Source organism: Pipra filicauda, unplaced genomic scaffold (assembly GCF_003945595.2).
Source record: "Pipra filicauda isolate LSUMZ 115617 unplaced genomic scaffold, ASM394559v2 scaffold25_size4600443_pilon, whole genome shotgun sequence".
Classification (NCBI taxonomy): domain Eukaryota; kingdom Metazoa; phylum Chordata; class Aves; order Passeriformes; family Pipridae; genus Pipra; species Pipra filicauda.
Genome location: NW_024104376.1, coordinates 2815890 through 2835130, shown reverse-complemented (window position 1 = coordinate 2835130; position 19241 = coordinate 2815890).

Below are 19241 nucleotides of genomic sequence, written 5' to 3'. Positions count from 1 at the left end.
ATATTAGCCCACTAAATGGTCCATTATTTCTTTATGTTTCTGCTAACAATGTAAGTGCCATTCTAAGCAAATAGTTTATTTTAAAGAAAAAAGTAATAAGAATAATTACTTTTTTAGCCAAACTGAATAGTTTGTCAGTAGACTTTTAGAATTCAAGTGATTTTGGTGAAATATTTCTCTTACTAATGTTACACAATGAGATTAATGTGAAATTAGTATGTGAAAAATGGCTTAGAGGAACAACATTTTTTATTCAAGGCATGTAAAATGTTTATAATTTGCTCTTCAGGTTGATATTCTAAAGGTTGCTTTAAGCCTCTTTTCCTAGTGCATGGTAATACACTTCAAAATGCAGGGATTTTTTTAAACGGTGCTGTGTTTGTAACCATATGGTGGTTTCCAGCTTTGTTTTACGCTACTGCACTTGAAGGTATCTATGGTCAGAACATTCATGTAACATCTATATGTTGTTTATATATTTCAGTTTGGAGGTAATGTAGCCAAGGGCCAATCCCACATAGATTGGATCTGCCACTAGTGTTTTCTGTTGTCTTATTTTCAGGCCCTCTTGAACCTGACACAATGATAGCTGCAAAGGAGAGAGAAGGATAAATAAATAAAGCAACAGTAAGGTTTGAGGAAGAAAATGGCTCTCAGCCCACTTTGCTGTAGTTTTAATTTGTTTATTTGAAAATCTTAGCTGCCAAAACCTAACCTATACCCAGCATCCAAATTATATCCCTAAAGGTATCCCATGCAGGGCTCTGAAAATCACTTACTTCTCCTCTCTGCCTACTCTTTTTTTTCCATGTTGCTTTAGCTCTGTGGATTAGGCAACAATTCCAAAAAGGTTATTTGCTCCAGAAACTCTGCAGAGCTAAGTAGCTATCCAGGATCTCCAGGGTATACAGAGGCTGTGGTGCTGTCAGTGGTCTGGTTTGCTGGTAACCCACAGCTCTCTTCTGACCAAGCTGTGGTCCTTGGCCCATTTCCCAGGATATTGGTCCAAATGGCAGCCTGCCTCTCTGTGAGATGCCATCTCCTGAATATATTTGCCCTTGCTTTGAGGGAAAGTATCCATAGCCAACTCATGCTGGTAGGAGTTCAGTCTGGGCATTAATCCATCCTCACATAATTCTGCTACATAGACAAGGAGAGGACATATGGGAACTAGATCCCTCTTCAATAACACCTTCTGGAATCATAAACATGTTCCTCACTATTTCCCAGTGTATTAGAGCATATCTTGTGTCACACCTTATTATCACGATCATCCTGAAATATTTATACTCTCAAGCTGCTGAAACTTTCCTTATTAGAATCTCACAAATTTCATTTAGTGAAACACTGTCCATACTCAGTAAAACCACCTTACTGGCAGAGCAGTTCAGTAAGCAGGCAAGGTTTAGGACAGGCTTTAAAAGAGATAAATGTGGATAAATGAAAAATTTCAGTAAACCCATTTTAACAACAGACGTAGAACAAATTACGCAGCAGTATCTCTGACTCAGAAGAGTGTCCAGAGCTGTGGGGCTTTCAGGAGATGTAACTGGCACATGACCCTCTTGCTTTTCTATTCCTTATGCTTTCCATGAAGGGGGTGTGACATCAACAATTCCACTTGTTGGGTTTTCTTTGTCTCTAGTGGTTATTGACAAACCCGTGTAAATTAAAACAATTCTGAATTTTAGTGCAACTTTATTTACCCACGGTTGGACTATGTCAAGTACAAGTGTGCTGCAGCCTGGGCCCAGGGCCATTATCTTCAGCTTTCCTCTAGGTCCATATGGGACCCTGAAAGTTGGTGTTTTCCAGCTGCTCTGATCATGGAGATGCTTCTGCACCACAGCTTCTTGGATTTTTAATGGATTTGGCCCTTGTTATTTTGAATTCTAAGACAGAAACCTTCTGAAATGAAATTGTCATAAGTGAGGTTTATCAGCACTTGAGCAAAAGAGCTTCTGCTTAGTATTTTAAACAGTAATTTGAAAGTTAAAACACCTCTTACCTATGAGTCAAATTCAGGTACAGACCAGTCTTCAACACAACCTCTAGTGGATCTGCCCATCATTTCAAGTTATGGGTCTAGCTTTCACAACAACTTATGAAATATCTCCATGTAAGTGAATTAATTTACTGCATTTTGCAACTGAATACCTTCCCAGGAAGAAAATTATATTTTTTAAATTTATTTATCTAGTCCCACTGAGAAGAATAATCTGTGTCAGCACAAACAAACACTTTGTATGCAAAAAAAATTATAACTGCTACCCATTTTTATTCTCTTCACAGAGGAAGAGAGAAATTTGTACCTTTGTAACATCACAGACTGCTTTTTGGTTCAAGCTGTGATTTATGTTTCAGAGTTTGGACAAAGAAAACTGCAAAATTTTATCACAAAATATAACCTAAGAATCTCAAAGCAAGCTCAATTGCTTTGATCACCATTAATTAACTAAGCATCACAGACAGTTTTACTGGCTTAACCTCATGGGAATCCAAGGAGTTAGGACAGAATGAAAACTAGCTATCCCTCATCTACAGGGGCATGGTATTCAGCAGGTGTAGGTGAGATTTTCTCCATCCACGGGATATTAGCAATGTCATTCACTGTGGGATTTCCAGTGATAAACAGTATATGCAAAACAAAGGATAAAGTATGTCAGTAACCAGTGGAAGATAGAATTTGATTCTGGGAGGACTTTTTACAGGACCAAAATGAACTTGGTTTCGTACCTGCCTCCCTTCTTACAAAGAAAAGCAGACTTTGTCTGCTGACTTTCTGGTAGCATCCATGTTACCACATAAACTGAACCAGAGTAACATACTGAGAAGCTGAGAACTTCAGCCCAAATGCATGGGCTTCCTCACTGCGTCACACTGGAAAGACACTGAATACAGACTCAGAGTACTGGGGAGGCAGGGGAATCTTCCAAATACCGTTGTAAGGTGATAGATAAGGCCACGTAGAAGTAGAAAAAGGCTCCTGATGGTTTCCTGGAAAAACCCCCACACCCAGGGAGACATTCCCAGAAACTGGTAAAAGGATTAAACAAAGAAAGGAGTGATAGCAACATAACACTGCCTTTTCTCACAACCATCCTGCTGGGATCCTTGGGCTTCTGTCAACTGTCTATCACCCCAAAATTAATTTATTGACTATAGCCACTCAAACTGCCTAAAGAAAAATAAAATAGAAAAAGGGATTTGACCCAAGCAAAAATTGGGGAGAAGTTCCTTCAACTCTTCTGGTAATTTTTTTCTCCCTTCACTCTCTCAGGATGCCTTGGGGTGAGCGATCATTTTATACATATATATATCTATATATATTCATTTTCATTTTGCTTCATAATACTTTAAATCTTTTACTTATTTGTAAGTTGTTTTTGCTTTAGGGTGTGTCCTTAAGTTTTTGCTTTACTTATCCTTTGTACATTGTCTTACTTATTTACAAGTTGCTTTTGCTTTAGAGTGTGTACTTAAGCTTTTGCTTTAAGTTTGTAAGTTAAGTTGCTTTAGAGCATGTGCTTTGTAAGTCACTTTGCTTTAGAGTTTTTGCTTAGGTTGAGAGGTATTAGTATTCTTTGTAAGTTGCTTTGCCTTAGAGTGTGTGCTTATGCCTGGCTTTGTTGTTGCTACATGGTTTCAGTCTAATTTTTGCAGTTAAATGTTCTCACTGACGATACAAACCCCATAAATTGTCATAAATTTGTATGAATAAATGTGTTTTTTCATGAACTGCTTGAGTGACTCCGTTTTTAGGTGCTGACAGTTTCATCGACAGTGAAATAACTCATAGGAGAAACTGATTGAGGGGTTTCCCTATTGCCATTTTGTCCCTATATAAATGGTATCAAATGTCCTGTGTCATTTCAGTGAATCTGTTAAGCGAAGCGTCTCATCTAAGGAGACACTAACAGATTGTTTTGGACATTAAAAGGCTTTGATCTCCTGGGGGGGACATGGATAGCAAAAAAAAAAAACCATACAAGTTGGACAGGAAGTTCTTCTTTTCTGTTTCTTTTAATGTGACAACCATGTCGGGACTTCGAAGGAAAACACCAGAGTTGCAAAGATGATGAATGTCCTCATCTAAAACAGCATCATATGGACCCAAAGTTTCACTAAAAGTCAATGTTACATTCACTCTAGCATGCCAAAGCCAGCTTTTGAAAATGAGATGTGAGTTCTTAAATCACGTGTACAATTCCAATTATTTTATTTACAATGGAATAAAAATGAAGAAAAAAGAACTATCACCTTGCAGACAAGAAAAATAGGGTCTTTTAAAGACTTATTCCATTAAAGTCTCATTTCTACTCTGACTAGGATCAGGAAGACTGATGTTTTGTGTCCTTTCCGAAACACTGAAACACTCCATGAGACATTCTTCAATTCTTTTATGTACTGATTTTTAGAATGACAGTAAGAAGCTCTCTTAGCTTCTCTGACATCTGACAGGGTAATTGAAATTAATATAAGCATAATTAAAATAACTAATTGGTCTACCACCTGATCTTTAAAGGCATGGCACAGTGGGCAGCCAGGCAGAGCGACACAGTCAGCATTCCAACAGTGTCAACCTCAATCAGCATCCCAGCAGCTCACATCTCTAGAGGGTTTACTGGACATGTAGACATTCATTATCCCTTTCCGAAGGAAAATACCTCATTCTTGGATCAATAAGAATATTTGATTGAACTATAAATACACCAAATGGAAAAATCAGCTTCAAAGAGGGGTGTCTCCACATCAGTGGAGTCCAGAAAGTCATCTTCGTTTAAGCCAGATTTCTCAGTGTGGTTCAAAATGTCACATTTTCTTCCTAGTCTTATGTTTCCTGTCCATCAGACTGATGTGGTATTAATTGCAATGGTTTCTGTTACATTCTCTGCCCCTAGTTTGTCTAGGACTGTGCTTCTTTTGTTTAAATGGCTGCAGGACATAAATGGCACGCTGTCCTTCCATACTTTTACTCTTCCAGTAATTCATCTATTATTAACTGCCTTCATTTTTAAAGCATGATTTCTTTTTGACAGACCTGTTTTAAATCACCAATATAGAAAAAATTTGCAACACAGTTAAGAGGAAGGCCCCCAGACAGATCTGCAGTCTTACTGTGTACTTCTTCTCTTTGTTTTCCTTACAGCTTTAACCACCAGTGAGAGCTTCCAACATGGTGGAGTGAGGATCTAGACCTGGCCTTGGCCCCATATTGTTATGCCTCACATGTTCAGTGGTAATGATCATCATAGGAGTGGACCGTGCCTTAACATGTGTTATTTCATCATGATAACACCATGAACTTACTTGAAGACAAAAAGAATTTTTTTAAAACCTAAAACAATACATAATGCATTCAAAAAAATATATTTCCGTACTTAATCCATGTGCTGGGAATAAAACCCAGTCAGTAATGTTTAAGTGCCACCCCAGTAAATCAGAAATCATAGCTTAGTTTCTGGAGATGTACAATTAAATGTGATTCCATTTTGATGATTAGCTCTTCTCACTGCTTTACCTTCTTTCAGGAATGTCACAAGGAACATTGATCTGATCATCTTTTCCTTCACCCTCAGCATTCCTGTGCAAACCTTACATCAGAAAGGAAGAATCCAGTAATAGGCATTTGTCAGTGATGGCTTTGGGCACCTCCGTCTGCCATGGAGTGACCAGGATCTGAGATACTTGAGGTGAGATACAGCTGAAATTAGGACATCTGCAGTGACACTCAATTCAGCTGGTCAGGCAAAGAGGTATAAAGCTATAGGATATGCTTAGGTTGCCTGAAGTACCTGCACGGGGCTGGTAGATGTGGTATGAGACATATGGGAGACATGTCCTCTTTGAGAGTCTTAGATGGAGACAAGACAGATCAAGACAGCATATCTCAAATAGTAAGAAATACGTACTGATGAAGAGCAAAATTCAAGTTCTCTTCACAATACAGCATTGCAGCAGTTCAGATGAGGCCCAGATCTGTTGCCTAACAGAGGTGTCCAGAGCTCTTTGACATGTTTTTTATTATTTCAGGAAGCCCTAAGGGGCTGACAAATGTCGCTTAAGTTGGCACTTGGACATCTATTCTATCTAGTGAGCTGGATTGAGCTCCCGCTGCCTCCTGGAGGGTGTGCTGAATGCTCCATTAACTATATTGATTAGATCATCATGATTTTTCTCCTCTTTATCACTTGTTTTTCAAGTCCTTTCTACCTACCCAGTAACATTCACATTCAAGGTGACCTTTTGATCCTCCTCACATTGTTAGAGGAGGTTCATAATTAGAAAAAATAAAAATCTCTGCTTTGCTTTGCCCCATTCAGTCTATATATTATGCAGTGGGAATAAAACCCAATCAGTATTGTTTAAGTGACACTGGTGTAAATCAAATAGGGTAGTTTTCTTTTTAGAGAACAACTGTACAATTAATTAAGAGGCATGTGATTACTTAAAAGTGATATCTGTGTAAAAAGAAGTGACTTAAGTTATGCTTTATTGCAAATCCATTGTGCTCATTGCCAAGTAGTTCAGACATCCCACAAAAGCTTGAAATATGGAAAAGTGTTACCTGTAGGAACTGTTCTTTTAAAACATCCCTACAAGCTCCCAACCCTCCTTTATCAAAAGCTGGCAACTGAGCAATTGTGGTAATGCTCATTGCAGTAAATTACCAGCACACACAAACACAAGAAGCTTCTGGGCAGTATCAAGAGAAAGAATAGTCTCTCCTCCAGGTCACTTTGGCACTTTTTCTTAAGAGTCAAATATTGTTATCACTTTGACCAAAGAAGTCAGTAAGTAGATAGGAACTTGTGGGAATATTTCTTCTTAAACTAAAATCTAGTATGAAACAGGTAACTAAAGTCTAGTATGAAACATTTATAGCTTTTGATGCAACCTTCTTTCTTTGCAAAAAATCAACCAAGTTCTGTCTTCTGAATAGACAGAAACAAGTGACAGCACACAACTGTCTCACTCAGAATTTCCAAACCTACTTTTCCAGTGTGTTATATTCTATAAAATCTCTACCTGTTGCTTTTCCTCAGGGATACACTCACATCTGTTGCTCTCATTTTCTGATGTTTTTCTCCTGTCTTCCTCCCACATATTCAATTTGTCAAACAATTTCTTCGCCTTTGAATTCATACCCACTGTCAGGGATCCCTCTCCCATTCTCACTATTGCTTTCATATCACTGGGTGCCACCATTCCTGGAGCAGGGGTTTTTCTGGCCTTTTCTTACCATTGCAGTACTCGACCTTCATGTGGTTCCCTTCAGTCAGCTCCAATGAAGGCTGAAAAAGACTTGACTTTAAATATGTCTGTGGCTAAATATGGCTTTAAATATGTCTATACTTGTCTTGTGAGCCAGGAGCCACCTGATGCACTCCTCTCAATACAGCACAGTTCAGGAGTTGTATCACTAGGATCAGTGTTGGTTATACCAATCTTTCCACTCGAGCCACAACATTAACATTCAGTGTCGTATTAATTATAATCATGCAAGCAGTCACAGACACATGCACATACAAATGATCAAACACAGCAGGATCAAAAATCAGGCATAGTCACAAAAGTATCTTTCACTGATGCATGTCCAAGAAACTATTTTTTTCAAGGCAGAAGGAAAGGTGATGATCCATAGACCAAACCCTGAGGTTTTTACTCTATTTTGAGGCAATAGTGCTCTAAACCAAAGGAGTCAGTAATTTCCAGTAGGATTTGTGAATTACTTTGGGTATACTGTAACCACTACAAATATACACTTTTGGAATAAATCAGATTTACAGTAGTGTTGAAAACATTCATAATTTGAAAAAGAAGGAATAGGAGTTTGAAAAAATGAGCTTATTTTTAGCCTTGACAGAGTTTTAGACCTATCCCAGGAATTTGCCATCTAACAGTGTCCAAAACTGGATAAGGAATAGCCATTAGACAGCAGACCAGGCTGAAGCTAGAGCAGACCCATGGAGTTTAGGCAAATGTAGGATTCTTCTGTCAAGCTTTTCATTTGCACCTAAAAACTTGCTTATTTCAGCAACAAATCACTCCATAGCACCCTTTTCCAGCCTAGCAGCATGGAGATAAGGAAGGCATCTCTAGTTCTTGCATCTGTTTCATATACCTTCTTATCAGGCAGTGTGCTCTGTTACTGCCTTGGATTATTTCTCTCAGGCAGTAAAAGCCTTCTGCAAGTAACAGAGCTTAGATCTAATTTTTCATGTATCTAAAGTGAACAGATTCCACTGGAGCTTTGCGGCCTTAATGATATTCTAGTAACAAATAGTTTAGATACCATAGACATAATATATGGTGGTTTTGTAGCAAACAAGAAGATAGCTATGGTTTAACTTCCAGTGACTGGAATGCATATTTGTAATTAGAAAGATGGGGAACTCCACAACCTCCGATTGAAATATGTCACCTTCCGGTACAAGTGGTCATTCAAGAAAGCTTAGAAGTGCATGAGTATGAAAATATCAGTCATCATAGATCCTATTTTGTGGATAAAGGTAAGCCGGGGATCCTCAGGGTATCACTAAGTTGCCTTCAGGGAAAGAAAAAACCCTATGTACATAATATTTGGCATACCACTTCTTGAAGACAAAAAGGAGACCTGCAGCTATGGTACAGCAGTGGCCACCTATTCTGGTGCTGTAATAATCTTACCTCATTGAACACTTGGGAAGATAAAAGCATGGAAAGGTCCTATAAAAGGATCTAGAAAGGAATCACAGAAAATTCCCCACAGATCTATTGCAGTCATCAGGAGAAGTGATTTTCAACTCCATACATTAGAGTGTTTATAACACTCTCTTCTCTTCAGAGAGCTGAATAATAATTCAGAACTCAGCTATGTGGAACAAAATAATTATTGAGAAAGTGGTGAAAGGCTTTTATGAAGCTAATGAATTAGCTCAAATTGGAAGAGAAGGTCAGTAAATTCAAGGCTTACTGAAAGCTCTCTTATCTTCCTCTGTTAAAATGGTAGAGACCATCTAATACACTTTGGGCTGTCCATTTCCTGCAAGCTTCTGAACTGCTGGAGCTGGCAAGAAGAATGTGGCATTTTTTTATAGTGCTTGGGACTTGTACAAGGAAATTTTCACACTTGACATTTTTCCCAAGACCATTCATTTTCTGAGATCCCCTACAGCGTACAAAAGGGCTGGCATCTCTTTTTTTAGACTTAGTTAGGCACAACTAAGTTAGTCTTGATTTACATCACAGCTAAGAAAATAAAATTCTTTGCCAGGATACCTTTGCAAGAAACCAATAAAAATTCCACACTACTTCTTTATTTACAAAGGAAGATTCAGTGTGCTCTTGCTTTCTGGTGATTTGAACAGACTCTGCTATTTTCCTGCATTTCTCATTTTGTAATACTAATAACAAGAATTTTAAACATATTTTGGGATATTTTGCACTAGGGAGTGTGACTTTGAAAAAAATATGGTATGATAGAGTTCTGTGTTTTCTGTTTCTCAATGATTTCCAGATCAAACACATTGACTTCATAAATATTGTACAACTCTCCATGCAAACTGTACTTGGAATCTGAGAGCTCACACTAAGGTGTCCCTTTCTTGTGTATCTTTGCCAGTGGTAATGGTTCAAGAGAACACACTGCATTCTCAACAGGAAGTCTTACCTGAAAAAGGCAAAATGGTAAAGAAATTTTTGAGCAAGTGGATTCCTAAGGGGTAAGTCATTCCACATGGTTCTACACAACAGCTTGGGTGTGGAAATGCCTTTTGGCACTAACAGAGTGTTAGGCAGGCATAGCACCATGCCAGCATATTTAAGTTGAATCCAGATTCAAGCTGACAAAGCCTTCTTTGTCTTACGTCATACAAAGGTGTCCACAAAATCAAGCCTATCCTACACCTGAATTACTATGTTGCTTCTCCCTAGGTTTCCTCTGCTTTAGAGAGGGAGATAAAATAAAAGCCTAGTAAACACAGGTAATTCTGGAGAAAAGCCAAATAGTGTGGGGGGGAAGAAAATCTAGCACCAGTGAAAAAGGAAGAACTAACACCTTAAAAGCTTCCCTTTACAGTGGGGTTTGTCTTTAGGCAAAGCTTGCAAATATTTTAGCAGTCAGACATTTTTCATTGTTTTTGAGCACTAAAATGAACAGATCCCACACAAAAATTTTAAAATCACAGAGGCATTACAAGGGGCATAGAAGAGATCCAAGGGCAAGTACTGTGTAGGGTGAATGCAGCCAGTCTGCTTCTAAAGGAGCTCACAGCAAGGCAGCCAGAAACAGTTCACACCATCCAGCCTGGAAACCAGGATTTACTCCCATGAAGATATGCACTTAGCAGTGTAGATGTAATCTTCGGCTTACACGGTTTTCAGTCAAGTCAAGCAGATGTCAGAGAGGGACTAGGCAATTTCAAGGCAGTTGTCTGATCCTGAGCATTACATGCTTTTAAGGAGATAGTCCACTATCTGAGAGAAAAACTTCAATTTGGAAGAAAGATTCATCATCAGACAAGTCTTTGCTGCTTTTGCTCATTGTGCTCTGTATGACGTACCTTTTGACAAACAAAGAATGCTTTGCTTCCAAAAAATTGTTCCTGTGACACTTTATTTCCTGCTCTCAGAGGGACAGGGCTTTTGAATGCTGGTAAACTGAGCTGCAGTTTTAGTGTGGAAGTGTCATGTGATGTCATCCAGTTTTGGTTTAACAAGTGAAATCTGTCCCTGGTAGATTAAACTGAAGAGACACCAAAACGAGTCGAAAGCACTCCACCTTCAGTCTACATGTACTATACATAGATGAGCAGTTTAGAGAGGCCATTTTCTTTATCTGGCTTGTCTTAATGCACAGGTCAGACCATATATTTTTATACAGAGTTCCAGAAAGCAGGGAAAAATGGGAGAAATTCTTTACAGACATGAAAATTGAGTTGAAAGTTTGAGCATGGAAGAGAATAAAGAACATGAAGAACACATACATTTTTTTTCATCTCTGGCATAGTACTAGAGCAATAAAGGAGTAAAGCAGTCAGAAGCCCACAGACTGTGTCTCTTCACTGCAGTTGGTGGAAAGGAAGAGCATAACCTTGATCAATATTAAGGTAGAGCAAGATCTGTTCCTAACCTAGCAGCAGCCTTTTAATTTGACAAATAACTCTATACCTTCAAAGGTCGTCAGTTGGAAGAAAATAACACTGCTAGTGTTGAGGAATACAAGCTCAGTGAGCAGCTGTAGTGTGAGCTGCAGGTTAATCTCTGGGCACTCGGAGCCCAAGGCAAGAGGCCATGAACTGCTGGCAGGCACCAGCTCGAACTGATTCTGTGTTACTGCACTGTGAATAAATTGCTTTCTGGAACAAGACATGTGAGATTATGCTGTGGGAAACCCAGGGTCGAACTGGTGAGGAAACCCAGTCTGACTGTTTGGGTGGGTGTGTAGGGAGTCAAGTGAGGACCCGTCAGGTCACTGGAGCTGCCACTGTGAAGGGGTTTCAATCCCATCAGTGAAAGGCTCCAGTGGTGGGAGTGTGCCAGAGGGCTTCCTGAATGGTCAGAAAAGGAGGTTTCCTTAACACTAGGTGTTTGGGGGTTTTCTTTGCATTTAGGGGAAACGCATCAAATGCATAGAAGGAGGAATCAATTACTGCAGGATGAGCTCAAGAGGAATTTGGGGGACACTATCTGGAGAAGCCAGCAGTTAACCTCACTAACCTTTGACAGTCCTAGACCTAATGACATTACTCAGTCTACTTCATCTTTCTGTATTGATAAATTTGTATTTCACAAGAGAATTCATACCAACACTGGCAAAATTCAACATTAAGAACAAACAACCTAAGAATTCTTTCTCACAGTTTCTTCCTTTCCCAGGGAATTGCAGATAGCTGCTGACGCAAATATTGCATCAGCACATACTGAAGTCTGAGAAACAGAAAATATTCTCCTTTAACATGCAAGGGATGTGATCGGTACAATAAAGAACACAGTCTTTTTCACACTTGTCATGTTCCCAGGATGTTATCACAACTTACTAAAACTCCCAGAAAAGTAAAATAAAACCTGAGGTTCCTTAATCTTTGAGGGGCATTGAAATTCAAGAGGAATAATAAATACAGAAGAGCTGTTCCTAGAGAAGTCTAGGGATTTATCTACACAACTTCCATTAATATATATTTGATGGAAGTTGAGCAAGTAAATCCCTGTGCACTATGGTGAACATTTACAACAGGGTGCTGAAAAAAATATTTATGTTTGAGTAAGTTCTTCCTCCTCCAGATGCTAAATATTATGTGTACTTTCCCATGCCTTTCCAAGGCCAGTAGTGTCCCATTGTTTTCATCTCAAAGGGTCCCACTAGGAGAGTCACTTCACTGATGCAATGCTGCCCACTCTGAAGTGGTGAGCAACAACTTCTTCCTGTGTCTGACAGAGAAATTTTAATCAAGATGAGTGGGGCAATTCAGACTTTTAATCGTCATCATGCTGTGATCTTTGTAGAATTAATAGATAACTAAATTAGAGAGATATGAAACCTCAAACAAATGAAAAGTGCTCAGCTTAGTTTTTCAAGGAATTGCCTTGAATTTTACCTTAGCACATTCAGGCAGTATGAACTACTGTGACTATTGAAGTTGAGGTAATTATGCTGTATTAGTTTCAACACAGCAGGAAGAAGGTGTTAGATGACATTGCTGCACTTAAACCTCAGGTACCAGTGTATAAAAAGGGAAAGAATCAAAAGCCACAATCAGATACCCACACAGACCTCCCCAAAGTTTCAGAGCACTCTCATACAACATCATCCATCTCTGATATTACGCACAGAACATAGAGTTTGTCTAGTCAGAATGACAGTCTCTATGGCTTCAAGAAAATAAGCTTTTGAATTATCTGGGAAAGCCTCTGTACGGTGGCATTAAACCTAAATTTATGAATATGCCACTTAAAATCTGAATGTAGCAAGCTCATTTTTAAAAACAGTGAAGTGGAGAAGATAATTTCTTTGCATAATTAAACAGCCAGCAGTGTCATTAAGTGAACTTACTTCCTTTGCTGCTTTGTGATAAGTTGTCCATCTTCCCTCCACTTTAGTGCTTGGGCTCCAAATACAAGCTTCTAAGGTTCAAAAATAAATTAATAAAGTAAATTTTCCAGGACCATATGCATGCATTTTTTCAAACATACAAATGTCTGCAGTTATTTTCTTCATATCAGAATGGGAAAAAAGAAATCCATGTGCTGAAGTTTATTAATTCAGCTTCTGTTAGGAGACAGTATCCCATGTTTCAGAAGGCAAAAGGCATCCCAGACTTGGCAGATGTTTTTTAATATACCTCCAACCTCTGGTGTCCCCTAATCTCGAATAGTGTTTGATTGGCTGAAATGCAGGAGGGAAAAACAAAGCTAAATGTGTTCCAAAATGTTAGCTTTTACAATTGTGTATCACTGTATTTTATTATCTTTATATAGTTTCGATCCCTATTGTGACCTATCCACCTATTTCTGGCCTCTATGCCATGGTGAAGTTGTGAGTTCCAGCATAAATTACAAGCTGCATGAAGAGATATGTTCTTTATGCAGTTTTGAATTTATTATCTCATTGTGTCATTGAATGTGTCCTTGGTCTAGGGTTGTCAGCGAAGGAAAAAGGAAACTCCCAATCTTTGTCCTTTGCATTGTAATTGCATAAAGAAGCATAAGATGGTGAGTCAGTATGAAAAAAGGACTTTCAAAAATATACTGTGGTTTATGTGGAAACAGTAATATGTAAGGGGCAGAGATTTGGTGGTCTGAATTGTGAATTACTTCCTCATCCCAGAAAACTACCCTTGCTGATATCATAACGAATACAGTAACAACCTCTTGTCCAAGAAATTTAGCAATGTCTGAAAGGCTCAAACAAGACACAGATGAACAAAATTCCACTTTAATTTCCACTGTGATTCATCCAGAATGTCTGTAGTGCCAGAGTTTTATTCAAAGTTAAAAGAAATGTGCAATTTTTAACAAAGCTTTCAGAAGAGTGTCTACCAAATAACACAAAAAATGTCATCATTCTTCAGATGATGAATGAGGAAAGCTAAAGGAAACAGACACAGCGACTTCAGTTATTGATCAGGGTTATAATACCATCTTCCCAACCTGAGATGCTGGCAAGAAATTTTGTAATAGAGAAAACACAGCAAGACCAAGGAGAAAAGGTATTTGCTTCATCTTGGGAAAAAAAAAAAAAAAGGAAGCAAACTACGTATGTAGAAATTGACAAAAAGAGAAACAGAAACAAAAAAAATAAACACCTTCAGTGGAAGGCTTTGGAAAACTCTATTTTAAACTTCATAAATTAAATAAGAAGTGCTAAATAAGTTGTTGCCATAGGCCACAACTGGTAGAACCAGATTCTGACAAGGAAAGGTAAATTTTCACTCTAAAACTGAACCTTCTTGGGTACAAATGAATAAAGAACAAATTTTAGCTCTCATCTGGAAAGAAAAGAAGGCAAAAGGTTGCACTCTCATGGTTGCAGAGCAAAGGTGAATACTTTGATGTGAATAAACTACAGAGGTTTGAAAAAATGTGGTGAAGAAAGTATAATAGGTTCTCTTATTTTAAAGTTTCCTCCATTTTCAAAAACATGGTTTGTGGCACCTCCCATGTTTTTCTGGAGTTTCAGAATGTGAGGATCAGTGATGTCACCTTTCTGTGGACTCCCAGACCTCACGGATGAAGAGTGGGGATGTGAGCCTTTGATGGTAAGAAGCAGTCCAGGGCAGACACCAAGCTTATTTTATATGACCTAGCAAGAAACTGGGAAAAATTGGTAGCAGAAACCTGCAGTCTGCCAGCATGCAAAGGAATGTCAGCAAAGTAAATTAAATCATGTGACATCTTCATACAGATTTAGCTAACTTGCAGTTAGGATTTGAACCCATTTGTTTAATCCTGAGCCAAGGAGTTCGTATCCCAGACACCTCAGTACAGATGCACCCTAAAACTGCAAAAAAAAAGAAACTCCAACCTCAGACTTTTGCTTTTCCTTTCCAAACAAAGTTCTTGAGGCCATCCTTCTTATCTGCCATTTATAGAAAAGTAAAATAAATATGAATTATCTACATTTTCGCTGCTACTTTCAAACAATTATGTAAAAATAGCACCATTCTGACACCTCCAGAGATACATTTAAGGTTGCTTCTATAATCTGTAGAGATGAAAACAAGAATTTGATGCTGTTCTTTATTTTCAGCCTGTAAGACCCCATTGTAGCTCCAAGAGACAGAAAAAAAAGAGTGTTTCTGTTAATTCTTGTCCATTGACCACTGATTTGCTCACTAATGTTCTGACAGATCCAGCTGAGCTTATCTGAAGAAGGAAAAACAGCTGAACAGCTGTCACTGAACTCATAATTCGTCATTCAGAGGTCAGAATTGAGTGTAATTCTGGCACTGCACTTTGAGTTTTTCGTGGATTAATGTTTAAAGCCCCAAATGAAGAAAATAAGTTCAGGTGGGTAATTGATCCTGTACTGCTGCATTTGTGAACTAAGTTGATTTTGGGAGTCACTGGTTTCCCAGTACAATCCTATAAAGGAAGGTTTTCTTTCAAATCATCATAGTTATATCTGCTGTATTTGGATATTTGATATTTCAGTCAAGAATCTTTCTTTGATTACTAGGCACTGGCATTCATTCTATTTGGCCCTAAAAAAAAAAATAATTTTCCTTGATATGAAGAACCTCTTGAAAATAGCCTGTAACCTCAGTTTTTATGTAGCAGTTCCACTGACACTAATTAGAAATTATAGTCTGTGTCCCAGAAGATTCTAATTAGCCCAGTGAGGACTTTACTTTTGCTGAGTTCACATGAAAAGTTTCCAGAACAGAGCCCAAAACCCCAAAATGTCCTATCAAAGACCTTTACAGAGAGGGTAATCAGACATTGGAATGGGCTGCCCAGGGAAGTGGTGGATTCTCCATCCCTAGAGGTTTTTAAGATGAGACTGGATGTGGCACTTAGTGCCATGGTCTAGTAACCACGGCAGTGTGATTGGACTTGGTGATTTCAGAGGTCCCTTCCAACCTGGGTCATTTTATGATTCTACAGTTCTATGATATTAGAGGTCACAATCAATTGGAAAATAGAGTTCAGATGTTCTAACTCTTCTATTCCTTTTGCTAAACCTTACAATGCATCTGGACCATCCCCATTTCACATCCTACTCTTGCATTAAGGTCTGTGCAGCTTTAGTGTGGCTTTGGCAGAGTATCACAATAATGGACAACTTGAGATCACTTTCATCTGGGTGATAAGGGACCAAGGGGAACAGGCTTTGCGAAACAGGATCTGTGAGAAATAGCGTCTACTTCTAGAATATGATTTACAAAAGCTCTTAACCTTGGTCTAACTGCTAAAGCAGTGGTAACCTCTTTAGCATGTGCAGTCAGGTCAGTGCTAAGACTTCCTACCTGTCTTTCAGGAAAGATGCCCCTGTTTAAGTGGGTCACTTCATTATCCCTGGTTGATGGTTTGAAAGCCTCTGCAACCCTATTCTGTGTTTGCATTGAGCTGTACCTTTAAAATGAGGGGGAAAAAAATCACTTTTTTATAAGAAAGCAATAATCTCTCCAGCATTAGGAAGTATAAAGGAATAATTGTATAAATTGCAGCTGTCCAAAGTTGGCATTAACTTAAGTACTAGAGCTGATTGTTGGCATCTGCTCTTACCCACAAAAAGAGGAGCAGTTTTCGGGTCTTTTGAAGTTTGTGTATAAATCTGTCTTTCCACTCTTTAAAAGCAAACAGCCAGGACTACATTTGTAGTAAGTCTCTAAATACATTTACTCAGCTTGACAACACCTCTGTTCATATTACCACTGCTGAAATTTGAGGGCAAGGGAGGAGGGAAATGGTGACAAGTTTTATCTTGCCAATTTTAAAATGAAAATTTGTCTCCATTTTGCAGCCAGTTCCAATTTGACATTCCAGGGAGCTCAGTCCAGATTAAAGCCAAGACAAATTCTCCTTTATTCCTTGTATGAGCTCAGCTGGAATCTCTCTGGGTAACTGTCCCTGCAGAGAGGCAGTTCAGCCAGTGAACCTGTGAACCTTACCTCTCTGTTGATTGAACCTCATAAAAATATGAAAAATATAACCAGAAGCCACATAAATAAGAGAAGCTTTTAAAGATTAGACAAATATTGATTATTGGGTATTTTGGGGTAAGACTCTAAGCAATAAAATTGTTTGAAAAAATGTATTTCTATTTCACATATTTTGACAGCACTTTTTCATTCCAAGATAATTTGAAAAGTGTAAATCACAGAATAGAGTAGCATATTTTTCATTATAAAGACATTTTGAAGGATAGCTGATGACCAGCCTTTTGACAATTTTTCATCTCCCACTCTTTTTTGTTGCCAACATCACTTATTACATTCTCTTTTTCACATCCCCAAGCATAAATATGGAGATAGATTGTAACCTGTACACTTGTACGCCTACATTTTAGAAATATTGCAGTACTCAGAATTAAAAATCAAATTCTAATACATTAATTTCTCATTGTTTCTACTTTTTTGTTTTTGCTCAAAGTAGTTTGACATATTAACATAAAAAAGAGAGACTGTAATATTTTTTAAAAACCCATTAGTATCCTAATTTCTAATATATTCTGTGAAAGGAATAGAGAAAATTCTCTGAGAATTTTTTTCTTACTAGAAAGATAACATAGCTGTCAAAATTATGATAACTCTGCGTTTGTTCTTGTACTTTTGACCTTAGAATATATAAATTGATATTCTATTTTGACCCTTTCTGAAAAGAGAAACCTTCTCTTCATTTTTGACAGAAATCTTCCCATAGTTTTGAACAGATGAAGACAAATGCAGAAGGGAAATAGGATCCATTCTAGCTAGATGAACAGATTAGACATCCATGTCAAACATTATTATAACCTATATGCTTCATAGACTGGAAGTTAAATACTGCACAGACTCAAGTCAAGCATTACAAAACCAAAACTGTTTCTCAGCCCACTTACTTCTTCCTGTATGTTCTCAATGATTCAGTAATTAACAACATATTGAGACAACATTTGAAGCACTGCAATGATGCACAAAGTGCACAAAAAAAGAATTAATATATTTATAGGCTAAAATTTGCTGCAGCCATACGAACTTTTCATAATCAGGTTCTGCGTGAGGGGAGAGGATGCTTGCAGAAGTGAAACAAGTTCAGAAGCCAGACTGCAGATCTGCTTGCTCTCTCACTCACTCCCTGCATGCAGCAACCACATTCCCTTATCAGCTTCTTAAAGCCCTGAGATTACTGGATCCTTACAAATATAAATCCATAGCTTCATGTGCCCTTCCCTTACTCTAGCAACAAATTTAAAGAGGAGACCCTTCTGCATAGTGTTCTTGAGGTATTTTGCTATTTCAGTGGTGGTTTCTGACCTCTTTGCCCCAGGAAGATAATAAAGGCGTACAAAGTTTTGGGCCAGCCCCTTGACACCAGCAAAGGTTTTCTCACACTTACTCTCCACTGCAAGTTTGTTGTGTTTTCCACTCTCTGGAGCAGTCCTTCCCCAAGACAGCTGCTTCATTGGCCAAAGTACAAAATGAGGACTATTTTGGGGAGCCACCAGGATTGCATGGCTAAAATTTTATTGAGGAGGATTCAGGACATGGCAGGACCCCTGTCCCCAGAAAAGAGGCCCATCAGCACTGGGGAAGAATGACACAGCTCTGTAGAACTTGGTATGCTGAGACCTTCTGAGCCCATGTTCAGCCTTGGGCAGAGGTTGCTGTTGGGCTCTACCTGGGAGTCCCAAGTAAGAGCAACTACACATTTCACTGAAGACCAGGGCCTCAAGTCAATAATAGGCATACTAAGACTAGAACATTTTGGGCCAAACTGAGCAGAGCAAGAAGGTGAATGTTTAAAATTAATCAAGTTTTCTTATTCCCATTAGATCAGGGTTTGCAATATGTTTCTCCCTCTTTCTCTCTGCTCCTAAAGTACATGCACACATACTTGCTTCAGTAGCCCACCTGCATAAACAAAGTACTTCATGAGTGTGTTACAAGGATAAACTCAGCAGTGTTCAAGGGGTTGTCAGACCCTGTTAATGCAAGCACTGTGAGGGAGGCTGTGTGACATGACAAACTGAACTTTTGGAGTCCCAGCATCTCAACTCTATTCCAGCTTTACCACTAAGCCATGCCTCAGCTGTCCCACCTGTAAAAATGTGTGTAATC